Source organism: Mastomys coucha, unplaced genomic scaffold (assembly GCF_008632895.1).
Source record: "Mastomys coucha isolate ucsf_1 unplaced genomic scaffold, UCSF_Mcou_1 pScaffold15, whole genome shotgun sequence".
NCBI lineage: Eukaryota > Metazoa > Chordata > Mammalia > Rodentia > Muridae > Mastomys > Mastomys coucha.
The window spans coordinates 84,016,675-84,036,124 of record NW_022196897.1 but is presented as its reverse complement, the minus strand read 5'-3'; the positions used below and the strand labels follow the sequence as shown (position 1 = coordinate 84,036,124).

Sequence of the window (19,450 nt, the reverse complement as noted above, 5' to 3'; positions counted from 1 at the left end):
CCTGGAACTCACTCTGTAGACCAGTCTGGTCTCAAACTCAGAAATCTGCCTGCCTCTGCCTCTCAAGTGATGGGATTAAAGGCGTGTGCCACCACTGCCCGGCTGTATAAGTTTGCTTAGCCTTTAAAACCTTGTACACTAGCATGGCCACAATGTCATCTAAACCTGCTTGCCTGTGCATCCTAAAGGCTGGACATAAATTTATGTACAACTGAACATTGTGGAAAAGTCACTTTAAGAACAAATAAAGTAAAAGAAAAAAATTACTAAAGATGTGACAATTTGAGAACAAATTAAATTTACTTGCATACAAACTGAACTAGATATTCAATCTCTCTATTCTTTCTAGTGCCTTTTAAAAATATCTAAGTTATACAATATTATGTCTCCCTGATAATACAAATTCTTTTAGTTAGTCAAATGTGCACAGTAATAATTTTTAAGATTTTTAAGAGAAAGCATTTGAGATCTGATGTGCCATGCTCTATGTGGTTTCCTGACTTAATAAACATCAAAGCCTTCCTTTTCAGTGGTAGTATGAAAACTTGGTGGGATCTATATTTTGCTTTTCAGTGAGCAAACTGCAAGAACAAAAGTAGAATGTATTTTGAAAAAAATATAGTAGTCTCTTCAAGGTACGAGCAGTTTGCTTTGAACCCTAGTATCACCCTGTAAGAAACCATCACTTCCTAAAAGTGGAGGATCTTCCTATTTTTCTCGGTCCTTATACATATTCTCATTACTGAGGTTATATAAATTGAGACTATTTTCATCCTTTGAATGTCTTTTCTCTTGCAGATCACATTCAACCAACTACAATCACCACAATATCCAGCATCTCTTATCCAATGGTGAGAACTCCCTGGATCCAGGGTTGAGGGATCCTCAATTAGCACACTTCTCTTTAAAAATACAAAATGATGTCAAATTTCCTGAAAATATCTTTAAAAGTCTTTTGATCTCAATATTAACTTTGTAAGTATTCAGGGAGACTCTGGGATTCTCACTTGTCAAATAAGATGAATAAATTGTACATGACAAGAATAGAGGAAAAACAAAAGACTGTCTGCTCTCCTCTATTAATCACAAAGGGCTATATTCTACCAAGGAAGAAAAAGAATATATCTATATTGCATTTGTTTTAAGTAGATAATTTTATATTAAAAAGGATTATACTTATAATAGCTTCTGTATAATAAGACAGATGGAAGGTGGAAAAGTATATTAAAGTTTGATTAAAAATATTCAGTATTTTTAAGGTAGATGAATGCCCTTTATTCCAGTGTAGCCATTTTCTCCTGAGTATTATTCAGGTTTAGGTCCACCACCTCCTACAGAAACTAAAATATACGCGTACTCAAATTTTTCATATAAAATGATAAGTATTTCAGTATGTGATTTATAAATATCCTCTCATACACATTAAATCCTTTCTATTATTACTTAGATCATATAACACAATGGAAACAATATACAAATAATTGTTATTATCAGGAAATAATGACAAGGAAACGTACCAATAAGTGAATGTTGAATACTAAATATTTTTACAGAAATCTGGCTGCGAGTTTGTGTGAGTGTATGTGTGTGTGTGTGTGTGTGTGTGTGTGTGTGTATGTGTAATAAGAGAGACGGAGACACAAAAGAAGCACAGAGAAAGAATCTGCTGCAAGTTGGATACTTTCTAAGAGCCTAGACAAACATGAAATGACTCAGAATTTATTTGCATAAAATAAGATGTAAAACATGAATGGTGTTCCCTTATAGGAATTAAGATACTGTCAATAAGTGACCACCACACCATTATTTGTTTTTATTTATTAGCATTAACACAGTTCATATAACATGTATATGTAGGACAAAAAGGACACAGCCATGGTTTGGGATTATTATTGATCCAACCCTAATAATTGTACCTGAAGTGTAGAGATGTGTGATGGATAGTGGGAAACATAATATTTACAACAACATTAAAGACTGATTTTTATCTCTTGATCTTACCCTTTCATTTGTTACTATTGTAAGGTAAACTGTGTTCTTCAGAAAGAAACGCTGAAGAGCTACCTCCCTGTAGCACACATTCTACTTTATTTGGGAATAGGGTTGTTACAAATGTAATTACATCAAATCAAGAATGGAGGCAAGCTCTTGTTATAGAACTGAATGGACCATAAAAAAATTAAGCAATTAAATTCTAACTCTCAATGTGATGATTATTAGGAGAAAGTGCCTCTGGGTGATAATTAGGCTCTAATAATTGAACTTTCACAAAAGTGATTCGTGTCCTTGTAACAAGAGACATGAGAGATGACTTTTATCTCCATTCTAATAGAAAATAGACTGACACAAATCAGGAATAGAGCAAGAGTCTTCAACATGCACATTATTTTACTCTTGACTATGTCTTTGTCTATTGCATAATTACTAAAAATAAATGTTTGCAGTTGAATCAACATTTGCCATATTGTGACTTGGCATTTCAGATTCATTCTGCTCCTTATTATTGAAAATTCCTGTTACCCCAAAGTTGTGGGTAGCTGAGTCAGGAGGATCATCATGAGTTCAAAGTTAGCCTTTCTGGATGTCTAAATCACATAATGGGACTGCAACTCAAATAAGCAAAAATCAAAAGACATCATTACAACCAGTTTTTGTGTCCTAGTGTGAACTTATAACATGAAAGATGATACTCACTGACAGAAGAAAATGAGAGATATGAGTTGTAATTCAAGGTATTCCAAGGTGGAGGGAGGAAATTGCTTGAAATTGTAGACACTGAAACTTCTACTCCAAGTTACCTCACCTGCTTTTATTGAAACACACAAATACAATTAATGCTTGACAAAAATAATCTTCAGATCATTGCATTACAGATGTTTCTTCTAATTCAAATGGTAGATGAATTTTCTAGCAGTGTAGGACCTTAGCTTACATTGCCATCCATGACATGCACAAGAATTACTTTTATTCTCAGAATCTGAGTGAAGTACAACTTTATTCTAAAGTCCTGTTACTTCAAACAACATGAATGGGTGCCATTAACAAGTAAAAAATCATCACATTTGAAGTGAAAGAATTGATCTAAATCTTGACCTAATCATGCAATTTCTAGGAATGTATCCCACAGAAAGTGAAGAATTATATTCATAGATCTGGGTACAAAAATATTTTTATGTTACCAATTATAACATTATCCCAGATGGTGGTGCCCTGATTATGGCAATGAGTAAGAGAGTTCTTCTACTTTACACAAATAGTGATTCATTTAAGGTCTACCTGATATAGATTACTTCCTAGAAAAGTTTCCATGTACCAACTAGATGCTGATGGTTTGCATCTAAATTGTACCCTAAAGGCTCAAGTATGAAATGTTTGTTCCCTAGTTGGTAGCACTACTAAGATAGACTTTGATGTCTTGTGAGGCAGAGTATCACTGGTATAAATAGATCCATAAAGTCATTCAAGGATATTCAGCCCCTGGTACAAGTGTTATTCTCTCCATCCTTAGTCTTCCACAGACTGACCAATCTCTAATAAATGTGTTGTTCTGAGCAGTTCTACCATGATTGCCCACCATGATGGACTGAAAACCTAGAAAACTATGAGCCAAAGTACATATTTCAAATTATTTCTATCCAGTGTTGTCTTCATAGTGTCACAAAAGTAATTACTAAAAAACATGTCTTTCTTGAGCAAGAGAGGTGAACAAGAGATGCATGACTCAAATAACATGATAGACAAAAAGATGAATACTCAATGTCTACTTGTGACTTCTGTATACACACGCATACACACACACACTCACACATGACATCTGAACACTCACATACATACACAAAATCATCAGAAAAAAAACAAAATCAAAGAAACAAGCAAAACCTCTATACTTCTATTCCTAATATTTGATAGCAACTCTGAGAAAATGCTTCTTTGACTTATGTTATGCACTCATAATTTGCTTTGTATGAATCACCTTACTTTTTAGTTAATAGACTGTAATCTTTACCATTTTATAAATTGTTTTAACATCCTTTAACTTCCAGACTTGATAAAATTAGTAAAATCAGTAGAGTTATGTTAATCCTGCAATATAGTTTCTAGGGCAAGGGATCACATACTAAAAACCTCCTAGGTCTGTGTGATCTGTGTGGAATACAGATATATCTTTAATCCCAGGAGAAAGAAGTAAGCAGATCTCTGAATTCAAGGGAAGCCTGGTATACAGCAAATTTCAGGTAAAGAAAATTCCAAATCCAGGTGTGCTGGTACACATCATTAACCCCAGCATTCAAGAAACTGAGTCATGCAAATATTTGAGTTGTAGTTAGTTAGTAAGCTTTGTTCAGTTGAGTTCAATTAACTTAGTCAGGAGAGTTTTACTCAAACAGGTCGAAGAGAGAACAAGCTAGATATACATGAAGAAAGAACAAACCTGAGAATAAGAAGGAGCCAGATAGAACTGATTGCTAGAGTTAGCGTGAAGTAAAGCAATTCAGTCAGACCCAGTAGGAAGCCAGTTTGAATCAGTCACTTCAGAGAGGAGTTTGGACCAGAATAGCTGAGTTGAACTAGACAGCCAGAATATAGAAAAAGTTAGAAAGAATGAACTTATTCAGAAGTAAGCCTTGGAGGTTGGAAAGATTCTAGTCCTAGATTAGATTTTATGGAGGATAGACATTTCCAGGATTAGGCCTAGTTTAGCAGGAGACAGTCATCACCAAAATAAGAATTTCAGCTGGGCGGTGGTGGCGCATGCCTTTAATCCCAGCACTTGGGAGGCAGAGTCAGGCGGATTTCTGAGTTCAAAGCCAGGCTGGTCTACAGAGTGAGTTCCAGGACAGCCATGGCTACACAGAGAAACCCTGTCTTGAAAACAAAACAAACAAACAAACAAACAAAAAACCCCAAAAAAGAATTTCATCAGGTGAATAAAAGATACTTCTACACAAAGTCTTAGTAGAGTGTGTGTTACATTCAAGTTTCAAGACCATAGTCAATAATTATATTATGCTTGAACTTTTAAATAATATTCTTGCTTCATTACTTAGGCCTCAACCTTGCAATTTTCCTTCTCCTGCCTCAGATCATATCCATGTAACATGCATCCAGGTCTAAAATGTAAATATTTTTAATAAAAGGTAAAACAATAATTTATCTATTTTCTTCAACATTTGATTCAAGTATTCTACTTTGTGCTTCATGTTTCTAAACAACCACAGCTATAAGTAAATATAGTAGCAGTGACATGTTGCAGCAGTTGCTTTAGGTTTGCACTGGCTGTGGGTAGCTAAGTATATGTTATTCATTATAGAAAAGGACACAATCAGTAGAATGCTGTGCAGGCTTTTTCTGAGATATTTGCAGTACACAAACATCAAGGTACATGTGATGGTTTGAATATCCTTGGCTTAGGGAGTGGAACCATTTGGAGGTGTGGCCTTGATGGAGTAGGTGAGTCACTATGGGTGTGGGCTTTAAGACCCTCCTCCTAGCTGCCTGGAAGTCAGTCTTCCACTAGCAGCCATCAGATGAAGATGTGTAGAACTTTGAGCTGCCTCTATACCACTCCTGCCTAGAAGCTGACATGATGCTGACTTAATGATACTGGACTAAACCTCTGAACCTGTATGCCAACTCCATTTAAATCTGTCTTTTCTAAGGTTTGCCTTGGTCATGGTGTCTATTACAGCAGTAAATCCCTAACTAAGGCAGTACAGCTAGTGGGAAGCCCAGGGAAGACCATAGTAGAGAAACTATCACATGTCAAATTTGTAAACCAATGTGTTTCATTGGAGTTACTCACAAAAATATGGACATGGGGTCACAGGATTCTTCTGGTTTCCATCTGTGCCTTCAGCTGATCCTGTGCCAAAGCACTCCATACCCAAATACTACCAGGAGAGAGCTGGTCTTCCAGAAGTGCAGACATACCTGGGAGCATAGGTAAGACCACCATTTTTGCACATAGGGATGCCCACAGAGCCCTCAGGACACAGGAACCAAGGAGCAGTCTGGGACAGGATCCTTCCAGTTTCCATCTGCACCAGGAGCTGACCTGTGCCACAGCTCTCCATACCCAAATTCCTCCAAGAGAGAGCTGTTCTCCCAGGAATATTGATACATAGGTTTGCAGGAGGGAGAAGCTACAGTCAGAGACAGCAAGACCAAGTAACACCAGAGATAACCAGTTGGCTAAAGGTAAGGGCAAGAACATAAACAACAGAAACCAAGGCTACTTGCCATCATCAGAACCCACTTCTCCCACTACAGTGAGTCTAGATACCCCACCACACCAGAAAAGCAAGATTCTGATTCAAGATCTGATCTCATAATAATTATAGAGAACTTTAAGAAAGACATAAATAACTCCCTTAAAGAAATACAGGAGAACAAAGGTAAACAGCTAGAAGCCCTTAAAGAGGAGACACAAAGAATTACAGGAAAACACAACCAAACAGGTGAATGAATTGAATAAAATCATCCAGGACCTAAAAATGGAAATAGAAACAATAAAGAAATCACAAAGGGAGATAACTGTGGAGATAGAAAACCTAGGAAAGAGATCAGAAGTCGTAAATGCAAGCATCACCAACAGAATACAAGAGATAGAAAAGAGAATCTCAGGTGGAGATGATACCATAGAAAATTTGACACAACAGTCAAAGAAAATGCAAAATGCAAAAAGATCCTAACCCAAAATATCCAGAAAATCCAGGACACAGTGAGAAGACCAAACCTAAGGGTAATAGGCATAGAAGAGATAGAAGAAAACTTCCCTAACCTAAAGAAAGATATGCCAAAAACATATAAGAGGCCTACAGAACTCCAAATAGATTGAACCAGAAAAGAAATTACTTCTTTCACATAATAGTCAAATTACCAAATGCACAAAACAAAGAAAGAATAGTAAAAACCGTAAGGGAAAAATATCAAGTAACATATAAAGTCAGGTCTATCAGAATTACACCAGACTTCTCACCAGAGACTATCAAAGCTAGAAGATCCTGAGCAGATGTCATACAGACTCTAATAGAACACAAATGCCAGCCCAGGCTACTATACCCAGCAAAACTCTCAATTACCATAGATGTAAAAACCAAGATATTCCATGAAAAAAACAATTTATGTAATATCTTTCCACAAATCCAGCCCTACACAGGATAATACAATGAAAACACGAGCACAACAAGGGAAATTACACCATAGAAAAAGCAAGAAAGGGATCTTCAGAAGTTTCAACATACCCAAAAGATAGCCACACAAACATAAATATAACATCAAAAATAACAAGAAGCAACAATTACTATTCGTTAATATCTCTTAATATCAATTGCCTCAATTCCCCAATAAAAAGACATAGAATAACACACTGGATACCTAAACAGAATCCAGAATTTTGCTGCATAAAGAAAATGCATCTTAGTGTCAAAGACAGACACTACCTCAGAGTAAAGTGCTGGGAAACAATTTTCCAAGCAAATGGTCCCAAGAAATAAGCTGGATTAGCCATTCTAATATTGCATAAAATTGACTTTCAACCAAAAGTTATCAAAAAGTATAAGGAAGGATACTTCATACTCATCTAAGGTAAAATCTGCCAAGAAGAACTCTCAGTTCTGAACATCTATGCTCCAAATGCAAGGCCACCCACTTTCATAAAATAAACTTTACTAAAGCTCAAAACACAGAGTGTACCTCACCTCACACAATAATAGTTGGAAACTTCAACACCCCACTCTCATCAATGGACAGATTATGGAAACACAAACTGAACAGAGACACATTGAAAATAACATAAGTTATGGACCTAACAGATTTAACAGATATCTATAGAACATTTCATCCTAAAACAAAAGAATATACCTTCTTCCAAGGACCTCATGGTACTCCACAACTGACCATATAATCAGTTATAAAACAGGCCCCAACAGATACAAGAAGATTGAAATAATCCCATGCATTCTATTATGGATTAAGACTAAGACCATGGACTAAGACAAGTCTTCGATAGTAACAAATACAACAGAAAGCCCACATACAAATGGAAGCTGAATAACTCTACTCAATGGTCAAGGAAGAAATAAAGAAATTAAGGACTTTTTAGAATTTAATGAAAATGAAGTCACAGCATACCAGACTTATGGAACACAATGAAAGTAGTGCTAAGAGGAAAACTCATTGCTCTGAGTGCCTCCTAAAAGAAACTGGAAAGAGCATTCACTAGCAGCTTAACAGCACACCTGAAAGCTCTAGAACAGAAAAGAAGCAAATCCACCCAAGAGGAGTTGATGGCAGGAAATAATCAAACTCAGAACTGAAATCAACCAAGTAGAAACAAAAAGAACTCTGTAAGTACTCAACAAAACCAGGAGCTAATTATTTGAGAAAATCAACAAGATAGATAAACCCTTAACCAGCCTAACAAGAGGGCACAGAGATAGTATCCAAATTAACAAAATCAGAAATGAAAAGGGAGGTATAACAACAGAAACTGAGGACATTCAAAAAATCATCAGATCCTACTACAAAAGCCTATATTTCACAAAATTGGAAAACTCTTGGTGAAATGGACAATTTTCTAAACAGATACTAAATACTAAAGTTAAAACAGGATCAGATAAACCATCTAAACATAGGTCTGACTCTTTTCTTATCCCTTCATCTGTAATATCTACCTCCTCCATAAGCCTTTCTTCATTTACATAATTTTTCTGTCAATGTTATAATATGTGTGAATGTAAACATCACTGTTTTTTATTTATTTAAATTAAAATTAGGAAAGATCACAAAAATATGTTTTAACTCTCTGTAATGAGGACTAAATATTGGCATAGAAATCCTTGAGTTTTGTGTGACAAATATACTATTCTCATGAATATAATCCAATACTCTAACTTCTATTACATTTATAACAGATATTTGTGATGAAGAATTTCTCTTCAAACATTATAAATAATGATTCTTAAAATCAGAAATGTTCTAATTTTTCTTATATAAACCATTTAATTCTAAATGATCTGATATCTGATGTCAAGTATATTTGTGACTATCTTCCTCCCACCTTAAATAGTGATTAAAATGTAATTCAATTCCTGAGAAATTTTATGCATTCAAAGATGATTTTCAAGGCAATAAACTCTTTATTCCACTATGTGGGCTTATTGTGGATTGTTATCTTGCCAATAGATGGCTTTTATGGTACCAATCATTTCTGGAGTTGGGTGAAATTCCAAAATTACTAAGAGTCCATCAATGAAAAAAAGAGCATGTAAGAAAATGGCTGCTGGAGCAATTGGTCCCACCATGGGTACTCTTTGGTTGGTGGTTTAGTCCCTGGGAGCTCTGAAGGTACTATTTAGTTCATATTGTTGTTCATCCTAAGGGGCTGCAAACCTTTCAGCTTCTTGGGTCCTTTCTCTAGCTCTGTCATTGGGGATCTTGTACTCAGTTCAATGGATTGCTGTGAGCCTCTACTTCTGTATTAGTCAGGTACTGTCAGAGCCTCTCAGGAGACAGATATATCAGTCTGGATTTTCCTTTCTTTAGTCTCTGCTCCATAGTTAATCTCTGCAACTCTTTCCATGGGTATTTTGTTCCCCCTTTTAAGAAGGAGCGAAGTGTCCACTTTTTGGTCTTCCTTCTTCTTGAGTTTCTTGTGGTATGTGGATTGTACTTCGTGTATTCCATTCTTCTGGTCTAATATCCACTTACCAGAGAGTGCATACCATGTGTGTTCTTTTGTGATTGGGTTACCTCACTCAGGATGATATTCTCCAGATCCATCCATTTCCCTAAGAAAAGCAGGAGAGGGTGGGGTGGTGAGCGGGGGGTGGGGTACAGGGATTTGTTCTTGTTTTTTGGTTTTTGGGTTTTTGGGTGTTTTTTTTGGGAGGGGAAACTGGGAAAGGAGATATTGTATAACCTGTAAATAAAGAAAATATCTAATAAAAAAACTTAAGAAAAAAAAAAGAAAATGGCTCAGTGGCAAGAATCTGAGTTCCAATCACCATCACCCACCTAAAGAGCCAAGCATGTGTGCCTGTAAACTGAAGGGTCACAGCCACATGAATCCTGAGAGGTAGCTGGCCAAGTTAGGCTTGACCCAAATTTCTCAACATCTCCTTCATCAAGAGACTGTGTCCAGATAGTAGAGTGAAGAACAATAGAGGAAAGTACCCAATAGCCTACTCTGCATATGCCATGTTCTTGAACAAGTATAAGTACCTGAATATTTGTGTGGTTGAACTATACACAGTCATCAAACACACACACAATCACACACACAATCACAATCATGAAACATGCATGTCCGCATACACACACCCATGCCGAAACATACACAATGGGAGGTGGACAGAAAGAGATAAAAGAATAATTTTGAACTTTTTAACGCTTCTTAAATATTACAATTCGGAAGTGCTATTTAACATAATTATCCTGTGTGAGATAACCCACAACATTGTATTCACTCAATTGTAATTGGATATAAGCTGTAAAGTAAAAGGCAGTCCTGCTACAGTCCACAGATACAAGGAGAATAAGTGACGGGGAGGGTTTAAGTGGAGTGGGACTGAATGGATTTTTCAGGTGGACTAGGTGCAGTTAGATTGGGAACAAGAGGGATCAGATATAGAGGGGGAAATACTGGGACAAATGGCTGGAATTGAAGTGAGATAATTTAAGGGGCAAGGTAGAAACCTAGTGCAATGGAATCTAGGAAAGTAACCCTAGAAAAAACTCCTAATATTGGCTGATATTACTTGAACTGGCCACCTTGTGTAACCAGGCAAGGCCTCATGAGTTGGGATTTGGACATCAACCTAGACACACATCCAACCTACAAACTGTCTTGCCTGAAGAGTTTTCTGGAATTAGAGCCTGGCAAAATTGTCATCATAGAGACCAGACAGACTTCATTCAGCAATTGATGGGAACAGATGCAGTCTCACAGCCTAACATTAGGCACAACATGAGTGTCATACAGAGGATAGGGAGGAAGGATCAGAGGAATCAGAGAGTCAGAGATACAACCAGAGAACACAGCCCACAGAACCAACGGACTTGGATTCATGGGAGATCACAGAGATTAGGGAACCAGTTGGTGTTTGACCTAGGTCCTCTGTATAAATATGCCTGAGTAGCTTGATATTCTGGAGTTATTATTAACAGTAGGAACAGAGGCTATCCTTGAGGTTTTTTCCTACATACTTGAACCTTTTCCTCTCACTGGGTTGCCTTGTGCAGCACTGATGAGATGATATTTGCTTAGTTATATTGTATCATATTATACTATGTTTGGTTGATGTCCCTGGGAGGCCAGTGGTTTTCTGAATGGAGGCAGACTTGAAATTCAAATCAGAGAGAGGGGAGGTTGAGGGAGACTGAGGTGAGGGAAGGGAGGAAAAATTGTGGTAGGGATGTAATATGAGAGAAGAATATAAATTAAAAAAAATAATTCCCTACACAGGCATAAACCACACTGACATTGGTATATGGAGAAGGAGAATACATATATTCCAGCTTGCACATTTCATTGATAGCAGTATTTGATTGGAAATGTTATGCTACCAGCCATCATGAAGTGAAGTGTTTACAAGGGTAATTTTTATTGTAGTAAGACTCCAGAGTGCTGAACTTGAACACTGGAATTGAATCACTCATGAAGAACATGCCAGATGTTATTCATATCAGGTGCTGATTAATGCACACACTTCATTTAGTAGAGCTTAATATTGAGTTATTAAAATGGGAGGCTGTCAGTTTCAAAAGTGATTGATGGATGGAGTTGGAAAGATTTATGAGTTAGGTCTGAAGAAGTATGTAAAACATTTTTGAGAGGATTTTCCCCCTGAGAAAATAATCAAACCTTTTTTATTTCTATTTTTTAAATCAAGATTGCTTTGGGTACTTTACTAGAAACCACAATTCTGAGATGGGTCCTGACTGACAATTCAGTGTCCTGGTGGATCTAAATAAAATTTTATGTTTGAGTCAAGTATAAATAAAATAAATACTATAGGAAATATAGAGTTTAGAAATGAACACATTCAATGTGCAGAGGAAACTGAATTAAACAAATGACTTGCCGATGATCCAAGCTTGTTGCTTATTGTCTGAAGAATATGAGATTAACTTGGGCTTAGAGAAAAATATGTTTGGATGAGATGATAGGCAGTTGATGTAGAAGACAGCTGAGGACAAACCTGAAGACAAATTTAAATTGTTCATATTTTACTTCACTGACCAAGCAGAGGGCTTAAAATCTCTAGAAGAGCATGACGAAGACCAAGAAGAGCATGAAAGGATTTAAGTTTTCTTAAGGAACAGAGGAAAATCAAGCATAGCAAACTGGACTCATCTTTAGTGTGGTGAAAGGTGCTCTAGACTCCTTTCCACTCATTAAGGTCACTAGTTCCATTGTAATATGACATGGTGGCTTTGAATTTCTGAACAGGAACTTGCTATAGCATAGTATGCACTGCTGTATTACCAAGTTTTCAACAGAATTCCTAGGATTTAATTCATCCTTGTAGACCTAGTAACAATTGACATAGATGTAGCTCTATTCTCTAATATTTTGTTATAGTAAGACCTTAATAAAATTATAATACTCAGGCTCATTTAATTTATATTCAAATAAGAAATTGATATCATTCATTGTCAACTTGAAAAGAACTAATTTTAAAATTTTAGAGAAAAACAGACAAAAAGTAGGCCTGGGTTCAGTTTGTATTTCAGTATGTAAGTATTAAGTGCTTTAAAATTTTTGCTGAAATGTCAAGTTGATATAAAGAGATAAACATTTCTTATTTGCCAGACTGAGTTCTGTAGCTAAACAGTATAATTCATAGCTTCAAACTGAGAAGGAAATAGCCGGCTTGCCTTTAAGTATAACTAAAAGGCTTGTGGCTTCTGCCCTGTCAAGTGTCAGGTTGCTGGCACTGAAAATAAGAAGCAGATGGTCAACCTCCATTAAAAGCACCCTATGGAGGTGAACAAGTGACAATTTGCTGGCTGATCAAACATAATTTATGGTCTTTTAACCTTAGAAATTCAAGATATTATAGTGACAGATTCAATCACTTTTCTAAAAGTGCAAAAAAATTACATACTCTGGTCAAGCCTAATCCCAAATGAGAACAAATAAATTCTCTAACTTACATAGCTCAGGCGTACATTCTCTATTTTTCAAGTATAAAATGATTCTCTTCCACATATCCAAAATGATAAGAATGCTCCAAAGATTATAAGCATACAGATGAGAAGACTTTGTGTGGTGCTGTGCAAAATCAAGATGATACCTACTGTGCAGTAGATTTTAGGGATATACCTAGCATCACAATCATGTAATCCCCAGCATCGAGGAAGCAGAGGCAGGAAAGCCATGAAGCTAGGGCGCAACTGGACTATACAGTGACTTAAGACCATCCATACAACATAGGAAGGATCTTTTTCAATTTTTCAAAAACATCAAGGAAAGCTTATAAGTATTAGTGTTAAGTGCCTTAAAATATTCTCCTGAGACGTCAGGTTGACATAAAGAGATAAAACATTTCTAATTGGCCAGCCTGAGTCTTGTAGCTAAATAGTTATACATAGGATATTCACAGCCCTCGGTTCCTCACCAATGATGGGAAAATAATTTAAAATAAATAATAAATAAGCAAATGAATGAATGAATGAATTAAGTTTTCAATTTGAGAGTCAGTCAGATATTACAAATCATCCATGACAAAGAAGACAACTAAAGAATTCTGCGAAGCCGGGCGGTGGTGGCGCACGCCTTTAATCCCAGCACTTGGGAGGCAGAGGCAGGCGGATTTCTGAGTTCGAGGCCAGCCTGGTCTCCAGAGTGAGTTCCAGGACAGCCAGGGCTATACAGAGAAACCCTGTCTCGAAAAAAAAAAAAAAAAAAAAAAAAAAAAAAAAAAAAAAAAAAAAAAAAAAAAAAAAAAAAAAAAAAAAAAAAAAAAGAATTCTGCGAGTTAGAATCATAGTCTTTCCCATGGATAAATTCATTAGCAATCAAATTCCTTGTTCAATTCCAAGTGGTTAACTCTGAAGTCCTATACATTAAAGTAATACTAAGTGGACCAAGCAAATAGTATTTATATATTTATTCACACACACATACACAATTAATTCAGATATGAAAAAGTATGTAAAACATTTTGGACCGGAAGTCAAACCCCCTTTTTTAACTGTTCTTCAAGATTGACATACCTGTTAGTTGCCCAGTGTCAAACAATTATCCCTGAAAACATACATACAGGTCGTGTTGCATATGTATCTCAGTACTAAGATCCTAACACCCATAAATTCTATATTGTTGTAATTAAAATATTGTGACAAAACATACTTTCCTGGAGCACGAATTATTAACAAGTACACTCTCTTTTTACCCAATTATTCAAAAAATATTTTGTCATTTTGTTGAAGTTTTGTGCTGATCTTAAGATTAGTATGTTATGTATATATATCCCTGGGAGAAGACATGCCACCCCCTTTCCAGAAAACATCTCGCTGGTGAGAAGCACAACAAACACTCTTATTCTTCTCTAGGCACATAATCTCTGAACATATTTTACATTTAAAAGAAACTTATATTATTTCAAAAAATATCCCTCAGGAGACATCAGTGAAAGAAAAGGATCGAACTCTAGAGGCAGGCAAATCCTTTATTTTACAAAGTTATTAAATTATTAAAGTTTCATCTTGTGTTCTTGCAAGAACAAACTTGTCCCTGTAAACTGAAATCGAAGGCTGTCACCTTCAAGCATTCTCTCATTATTATTTGATGATTTTTGAACACCAACAGGGAGCTTTGATAGTTTTGGAATCTCATTGAATTGTAAATATTAAAGATATAGAGAAGAAAATCACACACACACACACACACACACACACACACACACACACACACACACACACCATCACCACCACAGCCAACATGATCGCTTCCTTCACCACCACCCACATACTAGCAGATCCTCTAACAGAGCAGCACAGTAGTGGAACTGGTTTGAATTCAATTAATTATGTGAATAGGTTTGCTGAATTAAAGGTGCCAATGCATGGTTAGGTAGATAATTACATACATACATACCTACATACATACATACACATACTTATACACAAATAGACATACAAACATATATAAATGTCACATTTTTCTTTTGTAACACATATGATTCCAATTATTATCTAGTACATGGTCTTATTTCTTTGTTTCAAATGTACTTTTATTGTCATCCATTTCCTTTCCCTAACTTTTTGTTTTCATTTTAGAAAGAACTTAATATTATTTCTTCTGATTTTACTAGAGTTATTTCAGCCCGTATGTCCTCAGAGAAACTTTTTAGGATCTCTCAATCTTCAGACAAGTAAACCTTCAAATGTCTTCAGCACAGTATATAAAATAGTCTGATATCATGTATCTTGAGGTATACACTTTCGTTCCTACACTGTTAATATTTAGTTAACAAGTAGAGGCCTTCTCGGTGTTATCAGTCCTATTAAAACTAATGTCTCATTATGTATCTACAATCCAAGAACTTTTTCAAATCATTCTTTATGTGGGGAAGAGCAAAGGAGGTGAACCTGTATAAGATCTTTATCTTATAAAATGGGTTTTCTTTGTTTGTAATGTTTGAATTGTTCTTCTTTCATATACTATACCCTGACTACAGTCTCCCCTCCTTGATGGCCTCCCAGACTCTCCCCACAATAATAAACTATTTATGGGAAAATAAGTACAGGTCTGATTTCCTTTTCTTTGGAAAACAGTTAATATTTAAATCCATTCAAATAGTTTGGAAGTCATTGTTTTACACAAGTCACTGTGGAAAAAGGGAAGGTGTAAAGAATATAATATTATTTAAATTTAAAATAAATAAAAGTGTCGAGAAAACTAAAGTCTACAAATCTCTTTATCTTTGGGACATTTCAGTAGATTAAGAGTTTTTATAGGTTAATAGGTGATGGTAGCAAAAAGCATTAAAATAGAAGTGTGGTGGTAAAGCCTTCAACGTTTCTAATATAGTTGATTGTCTACATTGTCTATATGTCAATGTTTCTAATATAGTTGACATATGAAAAGTAGACAGGACTCATAGAAAGAAATATCATGGTAATTCTTCTGTCCAGTTACATGTGTCTTTGATTTCTTTTTCAGGTGCTTGTTGGTTTCCAGTATACAAATATTGTATATATTCTCAAAACTATAGTCATTAATTTTTTCTCTTTAAAATTACTGTAAATTGTACCTTAAAGTTGTTTTAAATACTATAGAAATACAACAATTTTTTTAGAAATAATACAATTTTGTTGTTTTTCTATTATGTTACCAACACAGCATTATGTCAATCCTGTGTCTTAGTTACAGAAACTTTCCTGCGTATTTTGAAATTTCCTATTATCATATAATCAACAAATGATGATAAATTTATATCTTTAAAAAATGAACTAAAAGTGAAAATGGAGAAAGGGATCAATAATATGAACCAGACACACATTTGCTGAAGATCAGGTGGGTAGAATAGTTTGAATGTTAAATATTTATAAAATTTTATTAAAGGAAAAATGTGAATATTGTACAAATACAAGACTTAAAAAAAGATCAAATAATGATATGTAGGTCAGAATTCTCAAAAACGGACTACATGTGTCCTTGTGTTTAATAGTTGAAAGATAAGGGAAATTGAAAGGTATTATTTTAATCAGCAAATTAGTACACATGGATACAATTTTAACAACCTTGTTTTTCTTAATAATGTATTAGTGCTCCATAATATGTCTGTTTAGTTTAGTTACTATAAAAGAAATCTAATTTTTAGCTGGGTGGTGGTGGTGCATGCCTTTAATCCCAGCACTTGGGTAGCAGAGGCAGGCAGATTTCTGAGTTCGAGGCCAGCCTGGTCTGCTGTCCTGGTCACTGTTCCATGACAGCCAGGGCTATACAGAGAAACCCTGTCTCGAAAATTCAAAAAAACAATTTTTTTTTTTAGTTTGTTCTATTTTTCTAAGAAAGAGTTTCTCTGTGTAGGGTTGGTTGTCCTGGAACTTACTTTGCAGACCATGGTGACCTCAGACTCAGAGATCCATTTACCTCTGCTTCCTGAGTGCTGGGATTAAAGGTGTATGTTACCATTGCTTAGCAAGAATAGCAACCACAAAGTAACATTTGCAGTAACCAATAACATCAGTATTAAAAGAATACCTGCCATGTCAAAGAATATGTCTGTAAGCCTCTGTTAAATGAAATTTCCAAGAATATAATAAAAAAATATTCCAAGGAAGCATTAACCATAAAATTGAAAGGAAGAGGTAGATGGGAAACATTAAAATGGTAGAACTAGATATCAAATGAAATTAACATGAGGTAGAAATGATGGTAGAGAACTAGAGCCTAAGTTCTTGAAAAGCTGACTATTCGGCCAAGATATAACACAACATACATATTGACAGGGAGTAGATAAGCAAAATTTGAAAACATTTGATTGATGCTCTCAGCAGGCCATTCTTGTAGATGCACCTAGTAGACTTTCACTTGAGCTAAAAATGAACAAACAAGCAAACAAACAAAAAAGAAAACAAAACCACAAACTGAAATGGACAGTCAATTTTATGTTAGTTATCTGCCAGTTACTAAATCAAGACATGCAGAGAAACAGGCAGAATTTTGCATGAAATAAAATTCATCTTTAGGGGTTCTGGAAAAAATAAAATGCTAGATTGTCTGTACTTAATATTGTTTTTAATGTTAACTTTTCAGGTTGTGATTTGAATAGTGGTTCTAGTAATTTTTCATCTAATACTAGTAGCTCATAGAACTTAAACTATTGTGGGCAACTAAACTGAAAATTAGTTTTTCATGTCACTTCCAAGAGATAAAATAGTGCTTCTGATATAAATGTTCATTTCTCATGCTAGATCCAGGCTTCTGCCACAGGGAACAGTGCATATTATATTCTCACACATGATAGTGCTGCAAAGATGAAGCAAGGAACCCTGATGAAGAGAACACTCCCATCATCAACATTATAAATTAAAAGTAGTCAATTTATAAAACTTACTGATGTTAGAATCTCAAGGTAAACAAAATGGAGAGAGATATCCAAAAATAGAATACTAACAAGAGAAAATAGAACATTATATTTTGAACTCAAAATCATAAGACAATTTTAGATACAATTCAACAAACTGAAAATAAAGAGAACAAGAAAAAATTTAGTCATTCTGATGATGTATTCATTGGTTCATTAAAGTAAAAAAAATATTAATCAATTAATTAATCAATAATAATCATATTTTGTTCCCAGGGGAACAAAATATGTATTATAATGGAAATATTTATTCAAATATTCTACATAGGTAATGATTGAAATTTTAGTTAATGTGACATAGTTTAGTTTTAATGTATATATTTTACCATATTTTTACATACACCATACCATACTTATCTGTAGTATATTTCATCTAATATACATGTCAGTATCTGATTTCTAGAAACTGTGAATTAATAGCAGACAGGAATTGATGTTTTTCACAAGTCATACTGTTATCATGACTCTGGTCTTGGTGACTATTGATGTGAAAATCAAAAATACACTCCAAGTTTCAGGAGCTCAGATTAATATATTTATTTTGTTATGAAATCAACCCTTTATATTACAATGGAAAACAATTATAAAACAAAGCATAAAGTTTTAACCTACACTGATAAGTATCCAGGCCATTGATGTCAGTGGCCATTGGTTCAATTTTTTAATTTCAACTTATTGCATTAGACAAAAAGTAGTTGCTTTTGTGAAAAGGAAAGAAAAATGAGCAGAGAAAAGGAAAATGAGTGAAAAATGCCCAGATCTAATTGTGGTTATTTTCAAACCTGGAAGACTCATCATTCCTCCTTTCCATTTCATTACTCAGCCCAAATGCCATCAAGCTAACTTGAGTGGGAATCACATACAGAAATGGAATTGCCATGGCAACTAACTTAAAATTTTTACCCTGCTGAGAATTTAGCTCACTGGATAATACTTTGTTTTTATCTTTCTGGAAAATTAGATGGAAAGTAATTTTAGAAACATACATAAGCCATTACTAGGTTCCAACCTTACTCAGGTTATATGCAGTGAGCATAAAAGATTTTCCGGGTTGGTATTTCTTGAGAAACAGACTACAGAATTCCAAGGAGTTAAAAGTTTACTCTTTTATGATAACCAGGTCAATATTGTATAGATAACCACCCATGTCTTATTTGTTCATCTATTGAAAATCTCAGTTTCCAAGTAACAGGTACAATGTGGTTTAGCATGACCCAGAGACACAGCTTCCTGTTAACAGTCAGCAAAGCATTGGGTATATTAATAATAATAATAATAATAATAATAATAATAATACTCTTAAAATGTCATAATGAAAAGGTTTACTAGTTTTTAGAGCATTAATT

General features: G+C 35.0%; 1 long non-coding RNA gene across 1 annotated transcript in view; it reads left to right on the top strand.

The window, feature by feature from the left end:
- LOC116092249 overlaps positions 1 to 1,060 on the top strand; it is a 34,553-nt gene extending 33,493 nt beyond the window's left edge. Inside the window, exon 3 of the long non-coding RNA XR_004119177.1 lies at positions 799 to 1,060. This is a non-coding gene — a long non-coding RNA (uncharacterized LOC116092249). The remainder of the gene's footprint in view (positions 1 to 798) is intronic.
- Positions 1,061 to 19,450: the final 18,390 nt, after the last annotated feature.